Source organism: Anas acuta, chromosome 29 (assembly GCF_963932015.1).
Source record: "Anas acuta chromosome 29, bAnaAcu1.1, whole genome shotgun sequence".
NCBI classification, from domain to species: domain Eukaryota; kingdom Metazoa; phylum Chordata; class Aves; order Anseriformes; family Anatidae; genus Anas; species Anas acuta.
The window spans coordinates 582998-604361 of record NC_089007.1 but is presented as its reverse complement, the minus strand read 5'-3'; positions in this window follow the sequence as shown (position 1 = coordinate 604361).

Here is a 21364-nt window from a genome sequence, read left to right as displayed (position 1 = left end):
TGCTAGGGCTATATTTAGGCTTGCGGTGAAATAGCGAATACGGAGGGTCCAGTTGCATGTGGGGCTGCGTTAAGGCTCCCCTGGGGAGTTCAGTTGTACCCAAAGCCTTCCTTTGGGGGCACTTTTGGATGGTCCAAGGGGAATCGCAATGCGTTTTCTTAGGCCCGCATTTCAGTCTTCTCCCATTGCGCCGAGGGATATAATTAGGCTTGCGGTGAAAGAGTGAACCCGGAGGGTCCAGTTGCATGTGGGGCTGCATAAAGGCTCCCCTGGGGAGTTCACTTGTACCCAAAGCCTTCCTCTGGGGGCACTTCTGGATGGGTGAATGGGGCTTGAAACGCTTTTTCTGTGGCCCGAGTTTTCTGTTTTCTGCCATGCTGGCTAGTGTTATATTTAGGGTTGCTTGTAAACAGCGAACACGGGGGGTCCAGTTGCGTATGGGCCTGCATAAAGGCTCCCCTGGGGAGTTCAGTTGTACCCAAAGCCTTCCTTTGGGGGCACTTTTGGATGGTCGAATGGGGCTTGTAGCACATTTTCTGGGGCCCGATTTTTCAGTCGTCTGCCATGCGGGCCAGGGTTATATTTAGGGTTGTTGTGAAAGAGCGAATACGGAGGGTCCAGTTGCATGTGGGGCTGCATAAAGGCTCCCCTGGGGAGTTCAGTTGTACCCAAAGCCTTCCTTTGGGGGCACTTCTGGATGGGCGAAAGGGGCTTGAAACGCTTTTTCTGTGGCCCGAATTTTCAGTCTTCTGCAATGCTGGCTAGAGTTATATTTAGGGTTGCTGTAAAGAGCGAACACGGAGGGTCCAATTGCATGTGGGGCTGTGTAAAGGCTCCCCTGGGGAGTTCAGATGTACCCAAAGCCTTCCTTTGGGGGCACTTTTGGATGGTCGACTAAGGCTTGTAGCACGTTTTCTGGGGCCCGAGTTTACAGTCGTCTGCCATGCGGGCCAGGGATATATTTAGGGTTGCTCGTAAACAGTGAACAAGGAGGGTCCAGTTGCATGTGGGGCTGCGTAAAGTCTCCCCTGGGGAGTTCAGTTGTACCCAAAGCCTTCCTTTGGGGGCACTTTTGAATGGGCGAATGGGGCTCGTAACACATTTTCTGTGGCCCGAGCTTTCAGTCGACTGCCAGGCGTGCTAGGGCTATATTTAGGCTTGCGGTGAAAGAGTGAACCCGGAGGGTCCAGTTGCATGTGGGGCTGCATAAAGGCTCCCCTGGGGAGTTCAGTTGTACTCAAAGCCTTCCTTTGGGGGCACTTTTGGATGGGCGAATTAGGATTTTAACAGTTTTTCTGGGGCCCGAGTTTTCAGTCGACTGCCAGGCGGGCCAGGGCTATATTTAGGGTTGCTGTGAAAGAGCGAATACGGAGGGTCCAGTTGCATGTGGGGCTGCGTTAAGGCTCCCCTGGGGAGTTCAGTTGTACCCAAAGCCTTCCTTTGGGGGCACTTTTGTATGGTCCAAGGGGAATCGCAATGCGTTTTCTTAGGCCCGCTTTTTCAGTCTTCTCCCATTGCGCAGAGGGATACATTTAGGCTTGTGGTGAAAGAGTGAACCCGGAGGGTCCAGTTGCATGTGGGGCTGCGTTAAGGCTCCCCTGGGGAGTTCACTTGTACCCAAAGCCTTCCTTTGGGGGCACTTCTGGATCGGCGAAAGGGGCTTGAAACACTTTTTCTGTGGCCCGAGTTTTCAGTCTTCTGCCATGCTGGCTAGGGTTATATTTAGGGTTGCTGTAAAGAGCGAATACGGAGGGTCCAGTTGCATGTGGGGCTGTGTAAAGGCTCCCCTGAGGAGTTCACTTGTACCCAAAGCCTTCCTTTGGGGGCACTTTTGGATGGGCGAATGGGGCTCGTAATACATTTTCAGTGGCCCGAACTTTCAGTCGACTTCCAGGCGTGCTAGGGCTATATTTAGTCTTGCGGTGAAAGAGTGAACCCGGAGGGTCCAGTTGCATGTGGGGCTGCATAAAGGCTCCCCTGGGGAGTTCAGTTGTACTCAAAGCCTTCCTTTGGGGGCACTTTTGGATGGGCGAATTAGGATTTTAACAGTTTTTCTGGGGCCCGAGTTTTCAGTCGACTGCCAGGCGGGCCAGGGCTATATTTAGGGTTGCTGTGAAAGAGCGAATACGGAGGGTCCAGTTGCATGTGGGGCTGCGTTAAGGCTCCCCTGGGGAGTTCAGTTGTACCCAAAGCCTTCCTTTGGGGGCACTTTTGGATGGTCCAAGGGGAATCGCAATGCGTTTTCTTAGGCCCGCTTTTTCAGTCTTCTCCCATTGCGCAGAGGGATACATTTAGGCTTGTGGTGAAAGAGTGAACCCGGAGGGTCCAGTTGCATGTGGGGCTGCGTTAAGGCTCCCCTGGGGAGTTCACTTGTACCCAAAGCCTTCCTTTGGGGGCACTTCTGGATCGGCGAAAGGGGCTTGAAACACTTTTTCTGTGGCCCGAGTTTTCAGTCTTCTGCCATGCTGGCTAGGGTTATATTTAGGGTTGCTGTAAAGAGCGAATACGGAGGGTCCAGTTGCATGTGGGGCTGTGTAAAGGCTCCCCTGAGGAGTTCACTTGTACCCAAAGCCTTCCTTTGGGGGCACTTTTGGATGGGCGAATGGGGCTCGTAATACATTTTCAGTGGCCCGAACTTTCAGTCGACTTCCAGGCGTGCTAGGGCTATATTTAGTCTTGCGGTGAAAGAGTGAACCCGGAGGGTCCAGTTGCATGTGGGGCTGCGTTAAGGCTCCCCTGGGGAGTTCACTTGTACCCAAAGCCTTCCTTTGGGGGCACTTCTGGATCGGCGAAAGGGGCTTGAAACACTTTTTCTGTGGCCCGAGTTTTCAGTCTTCTGCCATGCTGGCTAGGGTTATATTTAGGGTTGCTGTAAAGAGCGAATACGGAGGGTCCAGTTGCATGTGGGGCTGTGTAAAGGCTCCCCTGAGGAGTTCACTTGTACCCAAAGCCTTCCTTTGGGGGCACTTTTGGATGGGCGAATGGGGCTCGTAATACATTTTCAGTGGCCCGAACTTTCAGTCGACTTCCAGGCGTGCTAGGGCTATATTTAGTCTTGCGGTGAAAGAGTGAACCCGGAGGGTCCAGTTGCATGTGGGGCTGCATAAAGGCTCCCCTGGGGAGTTCAGTTGTACCCAAAGCCTTCCTTTGGGGGCACTTTTGGATGGGCGAACTAGGCTTTTAATGCATTTTCTGGGGCCCGAGTTTTCAGTCGACTGCCAGGCGGGCCAGGGCTATATTTAGGGTTGCTGTGAAAGAGCGAATACGGAGGGTCCAGTTGCACGTGGGGCTGCATAAAGGCTCCCCTGGGGAGTTCAGTTGTACCCAAAGCCTTCCTCTGGGGGCACTTTTGAATGGGCGAATTAGGCTTTTAACGCATTTTCTGGGGCCCGAGTTTTCAGTCGAAAGCCAGGCGGGCCAGGGCTATATTTAGGGTTGCTGTGAAAGAGTGAACCCGGAGGGTCCAGTTGCATGTGGGGCTGCATAAAGGCTCCCCCGGGGAGTTCACTTGTACCCAAAGCCTTCCTTTGGGGGCACTTCTGGATTGGCGAAAGGGGCATGAAACGCTTTTTCTGTGGCCCGAGTTTTCAGTCTTCTGCCATGCTGGCTAGGGTTATATTTAGGGTTGCTGTAAAGAGCGAACACGGAGGGTCCAGTTGCATGTGGGGCTGCGTAAAGGCTCCCCTGGGGAGTTCAGATGTACCCAAAGCCTTCCTTTGGGGGCACTTTTGAATGGGCGAATGGGGCTCGTAACACATTTTCTGTGGCCCGAGCTTTCAGTCGACTGCCAGGCGTGCTAGGGCTATATTTAGGCTTGCGGTGAAAGAGTGAACCCGGAGGGTCCAGTTGCATGTGGGGCTGCATAAAGGCTCCCCTGGGGAGTTCAGTTGTACTCAAAGCCTTCCTTTGGGGGCACTTTTGGATGGGCGAATTAGGCTTTTAACAGTTTTTCTGGGGCCCGAGTTTTCAGTCGACTGCCAGGCGGGCCAGGGCTATATTTAGGGTTGCTGTGAAAGAGCGAATACGGAGGGTCCAGTTGCATGTGGGGCTGCGTTAAGGCTCCCCTGGGGAGTTCAGTTGTACCCAAAGCCTTCCTTTGGGGGCACTTTTGGATGGTCCAAGGGGAATCGCAATGCGTTTTCTTAGGCCCGCTTTTTCAGTCTTCTCCCATTGCGCAGAGGGATACATTTAGGCTTGTGGTGAAAGAGTGAACCCGGAGGGTCCAGTTGCATGTGGGGCTGCGTTAAGGCTCCCCTGGGGAGTTCACTTGTACCCAAAGCCTTCCCTTGGGGGCACTTCTGGATGGGTAAATGGGGCTTGAAACGCATTTTCTGGAGCCCAAGTTTTCAGTCTTCTGCCATGGTGTCTAGGGGTATATTTAGGGTTGCTCGTAAACAGTGAACAAGGAGGGTCCAGTTGCATGTGGGGCTGCATAAAGGCTCCCCTGGGGAGTTCAGTTGTACCCAAAGCCTTCCTTTGGGGGCACTTCTGGATGGGTGAATGGGGCTTGAAACGCTTTTTCTGTGGCCCGAGTTTTCAGTCTTCTGCCATTGTGGCTAGGGGTATATTTAAGGTTGCTCGTAAACAGTGAACAAGGAGGGTCCAGTTGCATGTGGGGCTGCATAAAGGCTCCCCTGGGGAGTTCAGTTGTACCCAAAACCTTCCTCTGGGGGCACTTTTGGATGGGCGAATTAGGCTTTTAACGCATTTTCTGGGGCCCGAGTTTTCAGTCGACTGCCAGGCGGGCCAGGGTTATATTTAGGGTTGCTGTGAAAGAGTGAACCTGGAGGGTCCAGTTGCATGTGGGGCTGCATAAAGGCTCCCCTGGGGAGTTCAGTTGTACCCAAAGCCTTCCTCTGGGGGCACTTTTGGATGGGCGAATTAGGCTTTTAACAGTTTTTCTTTGGCCCAAGTTTTCAGTTTTCTGCCATGGTGGCTAGGGGTATATTTAGGGTTGCTCGTAAACAGTGAACAAGGAGGGTCCAGTTGCATGTGGGGCTGCATAAAGGCTCCCCTGGGGAGTTCACTTGTACCCAAAGCCTTCCTTTGGGGGCACTTCTGGATGGTCGAATGGGGCTTGTAGCACGTTTTCTGGGGCCCGAGTTTTCAGTCTTCTGCCATGCTGGCTAGGGGTATATTTAGGGTTCCTTGTAAACAGTGAACAAGGGGGGTCCAGTTGCATGTGGGGCTGCATAAAGGCTCCCCTGGGGAGTTCACTTGTACCCAAAGCCTTCCTTTGGGGGCACTTCTGGATGGGTGAATGGAGCTTTTAACGCATTTTCTGGAGCCCAAGTTTTCAGTCTTCTGCCATGGTGGCTAGGGGTATATTTAGGGTTGCTCGTAAACAGTGAACAAGGAGGGTCCAGTTGCATGTGGGGCTGCATAAAGGCTCCCTTGGGGAGTTCACTTGTACCCAAAGCCTTCCTTTGGGGGCACTTCTGGATGGGTGAATGGGGCTTGAAACGCATTTTCTGGCGCCCGAGTTTTCAGTCTTCTGCCATGGTGGCTAGGGGTATATTTAGGGTTGCTCGTAAACAGTGAACAAGGAGGGTCTAGTTGCATGTGGTGCTGCGTAAGGCTCCCCTGGGGAGTTCAGTTGTACCCAAAGCCTTCCTCTGGGGGCACTTTTGGATGGGCGAATTAGGCTTTTAATGCATTTTCTGGGGCCCGAGTTTTCAGTCGACTGCCAGGCGGGCCAGGGATATATTTAGGGTTGCTGTGAAAGTGCGAATACGGAGGGTCCAGTTGCATGTGGGGCTGCGTTAAGGCTCCCCTGGGGAGTTCACTTGTACCCAAAGCCTTCCTTTGGGGGCACTTATGGATGGTCCAAGGGGAATCGCAATGCGTTTTCTTAGGCCCGCATTTCAGTCTTCTCCCATTGCGCCGAGAGCTATATTTAGGCTTGCGGTGAAAGAGTGAACCCGGAGGGTCCAGTTGCATGTGGGGCTGCATAAAGGCTCCCCTGGGGAGTTCACTTGTACCCAAAGCCTTCCTTTGGGGGCACTTCTGGATGGGTGAATGGGGCTTGAAACGCATTTTCTGGGGCCCGAGTTTTCAGTCTTCTGCCATGGTGGCTAGGGTTATATTTAGGGTTGCTTGTAAACAGTGAACAAGGAGGGTCCAGTTGCATGTGGGGCTGCATAAAGGCTCCCTTGGGGAGTTCAGTTGTACCCAAAACCTTCCTCTGGGGGCACTTTTGGAGGGGCGAATTAGGCTTTTAACGCATTTTCTGGGGCCCGAGTTTTCAGTCTTCTGCCATGCTGGCTAGGGTTATATTTAGGGTTGCTGTAAAGAGCGAACCCGGAGGGTCCAGTTGCATGTGGGGCTGCATAAAGGCTCCCCTGGGGAGTTCACTTGTACCCAAAGCCTTCCTTTGGGGGCAATTCTGGATGGGCGAAAGGGGCTTGAAACGCTTTTTCTGTGGCCCGAGTTTTCAGTCTTCTGCCATGCTGGCTAGGGTTATTTTTAGGGTTGCTGTAAAGAGCGAACCCGGAGGGTCCAGTTGCATGTGGGGCTGCGTTAAGGCTCCCCTGGGGAGTTCAGTTGTACCCAAAGCCTTCCTTTGGGGGCACTTTTGGATGGTCCAAGGGGAATCAAAATGCGTTTTCTTAGGCCCGCTTTTTCAGCCTTCTCCCATTGCGCCGAGGGCTATATTTAGGCTTGCGGTGAAAGAGTGAACCCGGAGGGTCCAGTTGCATGTGGGGCTGCATAAAGGCTCCCCTGGGGAGTTCACTTGTACCCAAAGCCTTCCTTTGGGGGCACTTTTGGATGGGCGAATGGGGCTCGTAACACATTTTCTGTGGCCCGAGCTTTCAGTCGACTGCCAGGCGTGCTAGGGCTATATTTAGGCTTGCGGTGAAAGAGTGAACCGGGAGGGTCCAGTTGCATGTGGGGCTGCGTTAAGGCTCCCCTGGGGAGTCCAGTTGTACCCAAAGCCTTCCTTTGGGGGCACTTTTGGATGGTCCAAGGGGAATCGCAATGCGTTTTTTGAGGCCCTCTTTTTCAGTCTTCTCCCATTGCGCCGAGGGCTATATTTAGGCTTGCGGTGAAAGAGTGAACCTGGAGGGTCCAGTTGCATGTGGGGCTGCATAAAGGCTCCCCTGGAGAGTTCAGTTGTACCCAAAACCTTCCTCTGGGGGCACTTTGGATGGGCGAATTAGGCTTTTAACGCATTTTCTGGGGCCCGAGTTTTCAGTCAACTGCCAGGCGGACCAGGGCTATATTTAGGGTTGCTGTGAAAGAGTGAACCCGGAGGGTCCAGTTGCATGTGGGGCTGCGTAAAGGCTCTCCTGGGGAGTTCACTTGTTCCCAAAACCTTCCTCTGGGGGCACTTTTGGATGGGCGAATTAGGCTTTTAACAGTTTTTCTGTGGCCCGAGTTTTCAGTTTTCTGCCATGCTGGCTAGTTTTATATTTACGGTTGCTTGTAAACAGAGAACACGGGGGGTCCAGTTGCGTATGGGCCTCCATAAAGGCTCCCCTGGGGAGTTCAGTTGTACCCAAAGCCTTTCTTTGGGGGCACTTTTGGATGGGCGAATTAGGCTTTTAACAGTTTTTCTGGGGCCCGAGTTTTCCGTCGACTGCCAGGCGGTCCAGGGATATATTTAGGCTTGCGGTGAAAGAGTGAACCCGGAGGGTCCAGTTGCATGTGGGGCTGCATAAAGGCTCCCCTGGGGAGTTCAGTTGTACCCAAAGCCTTCCTTTGGGGGCACTTTTGAATGGGCGAATGGGGCTCGTAACACATTTTCTGTGGCCCGAGCTTTCAGTCGACTGCCAGGCGTGCTAGGGCTATATTTAGGCTTGCGGTGAAAGAGTGAACCCGGAGGGTCCAGTTGCATGTGGGGCTGCATAAAGGCTCCCCTGGGGAGTTCACTTGTACCCAAAGCCTTCCTTTGGGGGCACTTCTGGATGGGTGAATGGGGCTTGAAACACTTTTTCTGTGGCCCGAGTTTTCAGTTTTCTGCCATGCTGGCTAGTTTTATATTTAGGGTTGCTTGTAAACAGCGAAAACGGGGGGTCCAGTTGCGTATGGGCCTGCATAAAGGCTCCCCTGGGGAGTTCACTTGTACCCAAAGCCTTCCTTTGGGGGCACTTTTGGATGGGCGAATGGGGCTTGTAGCACGTTTTCTGGGAACCGAGTTTTCAGTCGTCTGCCATGCGGGCCAGGGTTATATTTAGGGTTGCTGTGAAAGAGCGAATACGGAGGGTCCAGTTGCATGTGGGGCTGTGTAAAGGCTCCCCTGGGGAGTCCAGTTGTACCCAAAGCCTTCCTTTGGGGGCACTTTTGGATGGGCGAATGGAGCTCGTAACAAATTTTCTGTAGCCCGAGTTTTCAGTGGACTGCCAGGCGTGCTAGGGCTATATTTAGGCTTGCGGTGAAAGAGTGAACCCGGAGGGTCCAGTTGCATGTGGGGCTGCATAAAGGCTCCCCTGGGGAGTTCAGTTGTACCCAAAGCCTTCCTCTGGGGGCACTTTTGGATGGGCGAATTAGGCTTTTAACAGTTTTTCTGGGGCCCGAGTTTTCAGTCGACTGCCAGGCGGGCCAGGGCTATATTTAGGGTTGCTGTGAAAGAGCGAATACAGAGGGTCCAGCTGCATGTGGGGCTGCGTTAAGGCTCCCCTGGGGAGTCCAGTTGTACCCAAAGCCTTCCTTTGGGGGCACTTCTGGATGGGTGAATGGGGCTTGAAACACATTTTCTGGAGCCCAAGTTTTCAGTCTTCTGCCATGGAGGCTAGGTGTATATTTAGGGTTGCTCGTAAACAGTGAACAAGGAGGGTCCAGTTGCATGTGGTGCTGCATAAAGGCTCCCCTGGGGAGTTCACTTGTACCCAAAGCCTTCCTTTGGGGGCACTTCTGGATGGTCGAATGGGGCTTGTAGCACGTTTTCTGGGGCCCGAGTTTTCAGTCGTCTGCCATGCGGGCCAGGGTTATATTTAGGGTTGCTGTGAAAGAGCGAATACGGAGGGTCCAGTTGCATGTGGGGCTGCATAAAGGCTCCCCTGGGGAGTTCACTTGTACCCAAAGCCTTCCTTTGGGGGCACTTCTGGATGGGCGAAAGGGGCTTGAAACGCTTTTTCTGTGGCCCGAGTTTTCAGTCTTCTGCCATGCTGGCTAGGGTTATATTTAGGGTTGCTGTAAAGAGCGAACACGGAGGGTCCAGTTGCATGTGGGGCTGCGTAAAGGCTCCCCTGGGGAGTTCAGATGTACCCAAAGCCTTCCTTTGGGGGCACTTTTGGAAGGGCGAATGGGGCTTGAAACACATTTTCTGTGGCCCGAGCTTTCAGTCGACTGCCAGGAGTGCTAGGGCTATATTTAGGGTTGCGGTGAAAGAGTGAACCCGGAGGGTCCAGTTGCATGTGGGGCTGCATAAAGGCTCCCCTGGGGAGTTCACTTGTACCCAAAGCCTTCCTTTGGGGGCACTTCTGGATGGGTGAATGGGGCTTGAAACGCATTTTCTGGCGCCCGAGTTTTCAGTCTTCTGCCATGGTGGCTAGGGGTATATTTAGGGTTGCTCGTAAACAGTGAACAAGGAGGGTCCAGTTGCATGTGGGCTGCGTAAAGGCTCCCCTGGGGAGTTCACTTGTACCCAAAGCCTTCCTTTGGGGGCACTTCTGGATGGGTGAATGGGGCTTGAAACGCATTTTCTGGCGCCCGAGTTTTCAGTCTTCTGCCATGGGGGCTAGGGGTATATTTAGGGTTGCTCGTAAACAGTGAACAAGGAGGGTCCAGTTGCATGTGGGCTGCGTAAAGGCTCCCCTGGGGAGTTCAGTTGTACCCAAAGCCTTCCTCTGGGGGCACTTTTGGATGGGCGAATTAGGCTTTTAACAGTTTTTCTGGGGCCCGAGTTTTCCGTCGACTGCCAGGCGGGCCAGGGCTATATTTAATGTTGCTCTGAAAGAGCGAATACGGAGGGTCCAGTTGCATGTGGGGCTGCATAAAGGCTCCCCTGGGGAGTTCAGTTGTACCCAAAGCCTTCCTTTGGGGGCACTTTTGGATGGGCGAATGGGGCTCGTAACACATTTTCTGTGGCCCGAGCTTTCAGTCGACTGCCAGGCGTGCTAGGGCTATATTTAGGCTTGCGGTGAAAGAGTGAACCCGGAGGGTCCAGTTGCATGTGGGGCTGCGTTAAGGCTCCCCTGGGGAGTCCAGTTGTACCCAAAGCCTTCCTTTGGGGGCACTTTTGGATGGTCCAAGGGGAATCGCAATGCGTTTTTTGAGGCCCTCTTTTTCAGTCTTCTCCCATTGCGCCGAGGGCTATATTTAGGCTTGCGGTGAAAGAGTGAACCCGGAGGGTCCAGTTGCATGTGGGGCTGCATAAAGGCTCCCCTGGGGAGTTCACTTGTACCCAAAGCCTTCCTTTGGGGGCACTTCTGGATGGGCGAAAGGGGCTTGAAACGCATTTTCTGGGGCCCGAGTTTTCAGTCGACTGCCATGCTGGCTAGGGTTATATTTAGGGTTGCTGTAAAGAGCGAACACGGAGGGTCCAGTTGCATATGGGGCTGCGTAAAGGCTCCCCTGGGGAGTTCAGTTGTACCCAAAGCCTTCCTCTGGGGGCACTTTTGGATGGGCGAATTATTCTTTTAACGCATTTTCTGGGGCCCGAGTTTTCAGTCGACTGCCAGGCGGGCCAGGGTTATATTTAGGGTTGCTGTGAAAGAGTGAACCCGGAGGGTCCAGTTGCATGTGGGGCTGCATAAAGGCTCCCCCGGGGTGTTCACTTGTACCCAAAGCCTTCCTTTGGGGGCACTTCTGGATTGGCGAAAGGGGCATGAAACGCTTTTTCTGTGGCCCGAGTTTTCAGTCTTCTGCCATGCTGGCTAGGGTTATATTTAGGGTTGCTGTAAAGAGCGAACACGGAGGGTCCAGTTGCATGTGGGGCTGCGTAAAGGCTCCCCTGGGGAGTTCAGATGTACCCAAAGCCTTCCTTTGGGGGCACTTTTGAATGGGCGAATGGGGCTCGTAACACATTTTCTGTGGCCCGAGCTTTCAGTCGACTGCCAGGCGTGCTAGGGCTATATTTAGGCTTGCGGTGAAAGAGTGAACCCGGAGGGTCCAGTTGCATGTGGGGCTGCATAAAGGCTCCCCTGGGGAGTTCAGTTGTACTCAAAGCCTTCCTTTGGGGGCACTTTTGGATGGGCGAATTAGGCTTTTAACAGTTTTTCTGGGGCCCGAGTTTTCAGTCGACTGCCAGGCGGGCCAGGGCTATATTTAGGGTTGCTGTGAAAGAGTGAACCCGGAGGGTCCAGTTGCATGTGGGGCTGCGTTAAGGCTCCCCTGGGGAGTTCAGTTGTACCCAAAGCCTTCCCTTGGGGGCACTTCTGGATGGGTAAATGGGGCTTGAAACGCATTTTCTGGAGCCCAAGTTTTCAGTCTTCTGCCATGGTGTCTAGGGGTATATTTAGGGTTGCTCGTAAACAGTGAACAAGGAGGGTCCAGTTGCATGTGGGGCTGCATAAAGGCTCCCCTGGGGAGTTCACTTGTACCCAAAGCCTTCCTTTGGGGGCACTTCTGGATCGGCGAAAGGGGCTTGAAACACTTTTTCTGTGGCCCGAGTTTTCAGTCTTCTGCCATGCTGGCTAGGGTTATATTTAGGGTTGCTGTAAAGAGCGAATACGGAGGGTCCAGTTGCATGTGGGGCTGCGTAAAGGCTCCCCTGGGGAGTTCACTTGTACCCAAAGCCTTCCTTTGGGGGCACTTTTGGATGGGCGAATGGGGCTCGTAATACATTTTCTGTGGCCCGAGCTTTCAGTCGACTGCCAGGCGTGCTAGGGCTATATTTTGTCTTGCGGTGAAAGAGTGAACCCGGAGGGTCCAGTTGCATGTGGGGCTGCATAAAGGCTCCCCTGGGGAGTTCAGTTGTACCCAAAGCCTTCCTTTGGGGGCACTTTTGGATGGGCGAACTAGGCTTTTAATGCATTTTCTGTGGCCCGAGTTTTCAGTCGACTGCCAGGCGGGCCAGGGCTATATTTAGGGTTGCTGTGAAAGAGTGAACCCGGAGGGTCCAGTTGCATGTGGGGCTGCATAAAGGCTCCCCCGGGGAGTTCACTTGTACCCAAAGCCTTCCTTTGGGGGCACTTCTGGATTGGCGAAAGGGGCATGAAACGCTTTTTCTGTGGCCCGAGTTTTCAGTCTTCTGCCATGCTGGCTAGGGTTATATTTAGGGTTGCTGTAAAGAGCGAACACGGAGGGTCCAGTTGCATGTGGGGCTGCGTAAAGGCTCCCCTGGGGAGTTCAGATGTACCCAAAGCCTTCCTTTGGGGGCACTTTTGAATGGGCGAATGGGGCTCGTAACACATTTTCTGTGGCCCGAGCTTTCAGTCGACTGCCAGGCGTGCTAGGGCTATATTTAGGCTTGCGGTGAAAGAGTGAACCCGGAGGGTCCAGTTGCATGTGGGGCTGCATAAAGGCTCCCCTGGGGAGTTCAGTTGTACTCAAAGCCTTCCTTTGGGGGCACTTTTGGATGGGCGAATTAGGCTTTTAACAGTTTTTCTGGGGCCCGAGTTTTCAGTCGACTGCCAGGCGGGCCAGGGCTATATTTAGGGTTGCTGTGAAAGAGCGAATACGGAGGGTCCAGTTGCATGTGGGGCTGCGTTAAGGCTCCCCTGGGGAGTTCAGTTGTACCCAAAGCCTTCCTTTGGGGGCACTTTTGGATGGTCCAAGGGGAATCGCAATGCGTTTTCTTAGGCCCGCTTTTTCAGTCTTCTCCCATTGCGCAGAGGGATACATTTAGGCTTGTGGTGAAAGAGTGAACCCGGAGGGTCCAGTTGCATGTGGGGCTGCGTTAAGGCTCCCCTGGGGAGTTCACTTGTACCCAAAGCCTTCCCTTGGGGGCACTTCTGGATGGGTAAATGGGGCTTGAAACGCATTTTCTGGAGCCCAAGTTTTCAGTCTTCTGCCATGGTGTCTAGGGGTATATTTAGGGTTGCTCGTAAACAGTGAACAAGGAGGGTCCAGTTGCATGTGGGGCTGCATAAAGGCTCCCCTGGGGAGTTCACTTGTACCCAAAGCCTTCCTTTGGGGGCACTTCTGGATCGGCGAAAGGGGCTTGAAACACTTTTTCTGGAGCCCGAGTTTTCAGTCTTCTGCCATGCTGGCTAGGGTTATATTTAGGGTTGCTGTAAAGAGCGAATACGGAGGGTCCAGTTACATGTGGGGCTGCGTAAAGGCTCCCCTGGGGAGTTCACTTTTACCCAAAGCCTTGCTTTGGGGGCACTTTTGGATGGGCGAATGGGGCTCGTAACACATTTTCTGTGGCCCGAGTTTTCAGTCGACTGCCAGGCGTGCTAGGGCTATATTTAAGCTTGCGGTGAAATAGCGAATACGGAGGGTCCAGTTGCATGTGGGGCTGCGTTAAGGCTCCCCTGGGGAGTTCAGATGTACCCAAAGCCTTCCTTTGGGGGCACTTTAGGATGGTCCAAGGGGAATCGCAATGCGTTTTCTTAGGCCCGTATTTCTGTCTTCTCCCATTGCGCCGAGGGATATAATTAGGCTTGCGGTGAAAGAGTGAACCCGGAGGGTCCAGTTGCATGTGGGGCTGCATAAAGGCTCCCCTGGGGAGTTCAGTTGTACCCAAAGCCTTCCTTTGGGGGCACTTCTGGATGGGTGAATGGGGCTTGAAACGCATTTTCTGGAGCCCGAGTTTTCAGTCTTCTGCCATGGTGGCTAGGGGTATATTTAAGGTTGCTCGTAAACAGTGAACAAGGAGGGTCCAGTTGCATGTGGGGCTGCATAAAGGCTCCCCTGGGGAGTTCACTTGTACCCAAAGCCTTCCTCTGGGGGCACTTTTGGATGGGCGAATTAGGCTTTTAACAGTTTTTCTGTGGCCCGAGTTTTCAGTTTTCTGCCATGGTGGCTAGGGGTATATTTAGGGTTGCTCGTAAACAGTGAACAAGGAGGGTCCAGTTGCATGTGGGGCTGCATAAAGGCTCCCCTGGGGAGTTCAGTTGTACCCAAAGCCTTCCTTTGGGGGCACTTCTGGATGGTCGAATGGGGCTTGTAGCACGTTTTCTGGGGCCCGAGTTTTCAGTCTTCTGCCATGCTGGCTAGGGGTATATTTAGGGTTCCTTGTAAACAGTGAACAAGGGGGGTCCAGTTGCATGTGGGGCTGCATAAAGGCTCCCCTGGGGAGTTCACTTGTACCCAAAGCCTTCCTTTGGGGGCACTTCTGGATGGGTGAATGGAGCTTTTAACGCATTTTCTGGAGCCCGAGTTTTCAGTCTTCTGCCATGGTGGCTAGGGGTATATTTAGGGTTGCTCGTAAACAGTGAACAAGGAGGGTCCAGTTGCATGTGGGGCTGCATAAAGGCTCCCCTGGGGAGTTCACTTGTACCCAAAGCCTTCCTTTGGGGGCACTTCTGGATGGGTGAATGGGGCTTGAAACGCATTTTCTGGCGCCCGAGTTTTCAGTCTTCTGCCATGGTGGCTAGGGGTATATTTAGGGTTGCTCGTAAACAGTGAACAAGGAGGGTCTAGTTGCATGTGGTGCTGCGTAAGGCTCCCCTGGGGAGTTCAGTTGTACCCAAAGCCTTCCTCTGGGGGCACTTTTGGATGGGCGAATTAGGCTTTTAATGCATTTTCTGGGGCCCGAGTTTTCAGTCGACTGCCAGGCGGGCCAGGGATATATTTAGGGTTGCTGTGAAAGTGCGAATACGGAGGGTCCAGTTGCATGTGGGACTGCGTTAAGGCTCCCCTGGGGAGTTCACTTGTACCCAAAGCCTTCCTTTGGGGGCACTTATGGATGGTCCAAGGGGAATCGCAATGCGTTTTCTTAGGCCCGCATTTCAGTCTTCTCCCATTGCGCCGAGAGCTATATTTAGGCTTGCGGTGAAAGAGTGAACCCGGAGGGTCCAGTTGCATGTGGGGCTGCATAAAGGCTCCCCTGGGGAGTTCACTTGTACCCAAAGCCTTCCTTTGGGGGCACTTCTGGATGGGTGAATGGGGCTTGAAACGCATTTTCTGGGGCCCGAGTTTTCAGTCTTCTGCCGTGGTGGCTAGGGGTATATTTAGGGTTGCTTGTAAACAGTGAACAAGGAGGGTCCAGTTGCATGTGGGGCTGCATAAAGGCTCCCTTGGGGAGTTCAGTTGTACCCAAAACCTTCCTCTGGGGGCACTTTTGGAGGGGCGAATTAGGCTTTTAACGCATTTTCTGGGCCCGAGTTTTCAGTCTTCTGCCATGCTGGCTAGGGTTATATTTATGGTTGCTGTAAAGAGCGAACCCGGAGGGTCCAGTTGCATGTGGGGCTGCATAAAGGCTCCCCTGGGGAGTTCACTTGTACCCAAAGCCTTCCTTTGGGGGCACTTCTGGATGGGCGAAAGGGGCTTGAAACGCTTTTTCTGTGGCCCGAGTTTTCAGTCTTCTGCCATGCTGGCTAGGGTTATATTTAGGGTTGCTGTAAAGAGCGAACCCGGAGGGTCCAGTTGCATGTGGGGCTGCGTTAAGGCTCCCCTGGGGAGTTCAGTTGTACCCAAAGCCTTCCTTTGGGGGCACTTCTGGATGGTCCAAGGGGAATCAAAATGCGTTTTCTTAGGCCCGCTTTTTCAGCCTTCTCCCATTGCGCCGAGGGCTATATTTAGGCTTGCGGTGAAAGAGTGAACCCGGAGGGTCCAGTTGCATGTGGGGCTGCATAAAGGCTCCCCTGGGGAGTTCAGTTGTACCCAAAGCCTTCCTTTGGGGGCACTTTTGGATGGGCGAATGGGGCTCGTAACACATTTTCTGTGGCCCGAGCTTTCAGTCGACTGCCAGGCGTGCAAGGGCTATATTTAGGCTTGCGGTGAAAGAGTGAACCCGGAGGGTCCAGTTGCATGTGGGGCTTCGTTAAGGCTCCCCTGGGGAGTCCAGTTGTACCCAAAGCCTTCCTTTGGGGGCACTTTTGGATGGTCCAAGGGGAATCGCAATGCGTTTTTTGAGGCCCTCTTTTTCAGTCTTCTCCCATTGCGCCGAGGGCTATATTTAGGCTTGCGGTGAAAGAGTGAACCCGGAGGGTCCAGTTGCATGTGGGGCTGCATAAAGGCTCCCCTGGGGAGTTCAGTTGTACCCAAAACCTTCCTCTGGGGGCACTTTTGGATGGGCGAATTAGGCTTTTAACGCATTTTCTGGGGCCCGAGTTTTCAGTCGACTGCCAGGCGGGCCAGGGCTATATTTAGGGTTGCTGTGAAAGAGTGAACCCGAAGGGTCCAGTTGCATGTGGGGCTGCGTAAAGGCTCTCCTGGGGAGTTCACTTGTACCCAAAGCCTTCCTCTGGGGGCACTTTTGGATGGGCGAATTAGGCTTTTAACAGTTTTTCTGTGGCCCGAGTTTTCAGTTTTCTGCCATGCTGGCTAGTTTTATATTTACGGTTGCTTGTAAACAGAGAACACGGGGGGTCCAGTTGCGTATGGGCCTCCATAAAGGCTCCCCTGGGGAGTTCACTTGTACCCAAAGCCTTTCTTTGGGGGCACTTTTGGATGGGCGAATTAGGCTTTTAACAGTTTTTCTGGGGCCCGAGTTTTCCGTCGACTGCCAGGCGGGCCAGGGCTATATTTAATGTTGCTCTGAAAGAGCGAATACGGAGGGTCCAGTTGCATGTGGGGCTGCATAAAGGCTCCCCTGGGGAGTTCAGTTGTACCCAAAGCCTTCCTTTGGGGGCACTTTTGGATGGGCGAATGGGGCTCGTAACACATTTTCTGTGGCCCGAGCTTTCAGTCGACTGCCAGGCGTGCTAGGGCTATATTTAGGCTTGCGGTGAAAGAGTGAACCCGGAGGGTCCAGTTGCATGTGGGGCTGCGTTAAGGCTCCCCTGGGGAGTCCAGTTGTACCCAAAGCCTTCCTTTGGGGGCACTTTTGGATGGTCCAAGGGGAATCGCAATGCGTTTTTTAAGGCCTTCTTTTTCAGTCTTCTCCCATTGCGCCGAGGGCTATATTTAGGCTTGCGGTGAAAGAGTGAACCCGGAGGGTCCAGTTGCATGTGGGGCTGCATAAAGGCTCCCCTGGGGAGTTCACTTGTACCCAAAGCCTTCCTTTGGGGGCACTTCTGGATGGGCGAAAGGGGCTTGAAACACTTTTTCTGTGGCCCGAGTTTTCAGTCTTCTGCCATGCTGGCTAGGGTTATATTTAGGGTTGCTGTAAAGAGCGAACACGGAGGGTCCAGTTGCATGTGGGGCTGCGTAAAGGCTCCCCTGGGGAGTTCACTTGTACCCAAAGCCTTCCTTTGGGGGCACTTTTGGATGGGCGAATGGGGCTCGTAACACATTTTCTGTGGCCCGAGCTTTCAGTCGACTGCCAGGCGTGCTAGGGCTATATTTAGGCTTGCGGTGAAAGAGTGAACCCGGAGGGTCCAGTTGCATGTGGGGCTGCATAAAGGCTCCCCTGGGGAGTTCACTTGTACCCAAAGCCTTCCTTTGGGGGCACTTCTGGATGGGTGAATGGGGCTTGAAACACTTTTTCTGTGGCCCGAGTTTTCAGTTTTCTGCCATGCTGGCTAGTTTTATATTTAGGGTTGCTTGTAAACAGCGAACACGGGGGGTCCAGTTGCGTATGGGCCTGCATAAAGGCTCCCCTGGGGAGTTCACTTGTACCCAAAGCCTTCCTTTGGGGGCACTTTTGGATGGGCGAATGGGGCTTGTAGCACGTTTTCTGTGGCCCGATTTTTCAGTCGTCTGCCATGCGGGCCAGGGTTATATTTAGGGTTGCTGTGAAAGAGCGAATACGGAGGGTCCAGTTGCATGTGGGGCTGTGTAAAGGCTCCCCTGGGGAGTTCACTTGTACCCAAAGCCTTCCTTTGGGGGCACTTTTGGATGGGCGAATGGAGCTCGTAACAAATTTTCTGTAGCCCGAGTTTTCAGTGGACTGCCAGGCGTGCTAGGGCTATATTTAGGCTTGCGGTGAAAGAGTGAACCCGGAGGGTCCAGTTGCATGTGGGGCTGCATAAAGGCTCCCCTGGGGAGTTCAGTTGTACCCAAAGCCTTCCTCTGGGGGCACTTTTGGATGGGCGAATTAGGCTTTTAACAGTTTTTCTGGGGCCCGAGTTTTCAGTCGACTGCCAGGCGGGCCAGGGCTATATTTAGGGTTGCTGTGAAAGAGCGAATACAGAGGGTCCAGCTGCATGTGGGGCTGCATTAAGGCTCCCCTGGGGAGTCCAGTTGTACCCAAAGCCTTCCTTTGGGGGCACTTCTGGATGGGTGAATGGGGCTTGAAACACATTTTCTGGAGCCCAAGTTTTCAGTCTTCTGCCATGGAGGCTAGGTGTATATTTAGGGTTGCTCGTAAACAGTGAACAAGGAGGGTCCAGTTGCATGTGGTGCTGCATAAAGGCTCCCCTGGGGAGTTCACTTGTACCCAAAGCCTTCCTTTGGGGGCACTTCTGGATGGTCGAATGGGGCTTGTAGCACGTTTTCTGGGGCCCGATTTTTCAGTCTTCTGCCATGGTGGCTAGGGTTATATTTAGGGTTGCTGTGAAAGAGCGAATACGGAGGGTCCAGTTGCATGTGGGGCTGAATAAAGGCTCCCCTGGGGAGTTCACTTGTACCCAAAGCCTTCCTTTGGGGGCACTTCTGGATGGGCGAAAGGGGCTTGAAACGCTTTTTCTGTGGCCCGAGTTTTCAGTCTTCTGCCATGCTGGCTAGGGTTATATTTAGGGTTGCTGTAAAGAGCGAACACGGAGGGTCCAGTTGCATGTGGGGCTGCGTAAAGGCTCCCCTGGGGAGTTCAGATGTACCCAAAGCCTTCCTTTGGGGGCACTTTTGGATGGGCGAATGGGGCTCGTAACACATTTTCTGTGGCCCGAGCTTTCAGTCGACTGCCAGGCGTGCTAGGGCTATATTTAGGCTTGCGGTGAAAGAGTGAACCCGGAGGGTCCAGTTGCATATGGGGCTGCATAAAGGCTCCCCTGGGGAGTTCAGTTGTACCCAAAGCCTTCCTTTGGGGGCACTTCTGGATGGGTGAATGGGGCTTGAAACGCATTTTCTGGAGCCCGAGTTTTCAGTCTTCTGCCATGGTGGCTAGGGGTATATTTAGGGTTGCTCGTAAACAGTGAACAAGGAGGGTCCAGTTGCATGTGGGCTGCGTAAAGGCTCCCCTGGGGAGTTCACTTGTACCCAAAGCCTTCCTTTGGGGGCACTTCTGGATGGGTGAATGGGGCTTGAAACGCATTTTCTGGCGCCCGAGTTTTCAGTCTTCTGCCATGGGGGCTAGGGGTATATTTAGGTTGCTCGTAAACAGTGAACAAGGAGGGTCCAGTTGCATGTGGGCTGCGTAAAGGCTCCCCTGGGGAGTTCAGTTGTACCCAAAGCCTTCCTCTGGGGGCACTTTTGGATGGGCGAATTAGGCTTTTAACAGTTTTTCTGGGGCCCGAGTTTTCCGTCGACTGCCAGGCGGGCCAGGGCTATATTTAGGGTTGCTGTGAAAGAGCGAATACAGAGGGTCCAGCTGCATGTGGGGCTGCGTTAAGGCTCCCCTGGGGAGTCCAGTTGTACCCAAAGCCTTCCTTTGGGGGCACTTTTGGATGGGCGAATGGGGCTCGTAACACATTTTCTGTGGCCCGAGCTTTCAGTCGACTGCCAGGCGTGCTAGGGCTATATTTAGGCTTGCGGTGAAAGAGTGAACCCGGAGGGTCCAGTTGCATGTGGGGCTGCGTTAAGGCTCCCCTGGGGAGTCCAGTTGTACCCAAAGCCTTCCTTTGGGGGCACTTTTGGATGGTCCAAGGGGAATCGCAATGCGTTTTTTGAGGCCCTCTTTTTCAGTCTTCTCCCATTGCGCCGAGGGCTATATTTAGGCTTGCGGTGAAAGAGTGAACCCGGAGGGTCCAGTTGCATGTGGGGCTGCATAAAGGCTCCCCTGGGGAGTTCAGTTGTACCCAAAGCCTTCCTTTGGGGGCACTTCTGGATGGGTGAATGGGGCTTGAAACACTTTTTCTGTGGCCCGAGTTTTCAGTTTTCTGCCATGCTGGCTAGTTTTATATTTAGGGTTGCTTGTAAACAGCGAACACGGGGGGTCCAGTTGCGTATGGGCCTGCATAAAGGCTCCCCTGGGGAGTTCACTTGTACCCAAAGCCTTCCTTTGGGGGCACTTTTGGATGGGCGAATGGGGCTTGTAGCACGTTTTCTGGGAACCGAGTTTTCAGTCGTCTGCCATGCGGGCCAGGGTTATATTTAGGGTTGCTGTGAAAGAGTGAACCCGGAGGGTCCAGTTGCATGTGGGGCTGTGTAAAGGCTCCCCTGGGGAGTTCACTTGTACCCAAAGCCTTCCTTTGGGGTCAGTTTTGGATGGGCGAATGGAGCTCGTAACAAATTTTCTGTAGCCCGAGTTTTCAGTGGACTGCCAGGCGTGCTAGGGCTATATTTAGGCTTGCGGTGAAAGAGTGAACCCGGAGGGTCCAGTTGCATGTGGCGCTGCATAAAGGCTCCCCTGGGGAGTTCAGTTGTACCCAAAGCCTTCCTCTGGGGGCACTTTTGGATGGGCGAATTAGGCTTTTAACAGTTTTTCTGGGGCCCGAGTTTTCAGTCGACTGCCAGGCGGGCCAGGGCTATATTTAGGGTTGCTGTGAAAGAGCGAATACAGAGGGTCCAGCTGCATGTGGGGCTGCGTTAAGGCTCCCCTGGGGAGTCCAGTTGTACCCAAAGCCTTCCTTTGGGGGCACTTCTGGATGGGTGAATTGGGCTTGAAACGCATTTTCTGGAGCCCAAGTTTTCAGTCTTCTGCCATGGAGGCTAGGTGTATATTTAGGGTTGCTCGTAAACAGTGAACAAGGAGGGTCCAGTTGCATGTGGTGCTGCATAAAGGCTCCCCTGGGGAGTTCACTTGTACCCAAAGCCTTCCTTTGGGGGCACTTCTGGATGGTCGAATGGGGCTTGTAGCACGTTTTCTGGGGCCCGATTTTTCAGTCGTCTGCCATGCGGGCCAGGGTTATATTTAGGGTTGCTGTGAAAGAGTGAACCCGGAGGGTCCAGTTGCATGTGGGGCTGCATAAAGGCTCCCCTGGGGAGTTCACTTGTACCCAAAGCCTTCCTTTGGGGGCACTTCTGGATGGGCAAAAGGGTCTTGAAACGCTTTTTCTGTGGCCCGAGTTTTCAGTCTTCTGCCATGCTGGCTAGGGTTATATTTAGGGTTGCTGTAAAGAGCGAACACAGAGGGTCCAGTTGCATGTGGGGCTGCGTAAAGGCTCCCCTGGGGAGTTCAGATGTACCCAAAGCCTTCCTTTGGGGGCACTTTTGGATGGGCGAATGGGGCTCGTAACACATTTTCTGTGGCCCGAGCTTTCAGTCGACTGCCAGGCGTGCTAGGGCTATATTTAGGCTTGCGGTGAAAGAGTGAACCCGGAGGGTCCAGTTGCATGTGGGGCTGCATAAAGGCTCCCCTGGGGAGTTCACTTGTACCCAAAGCCTTCCTTTG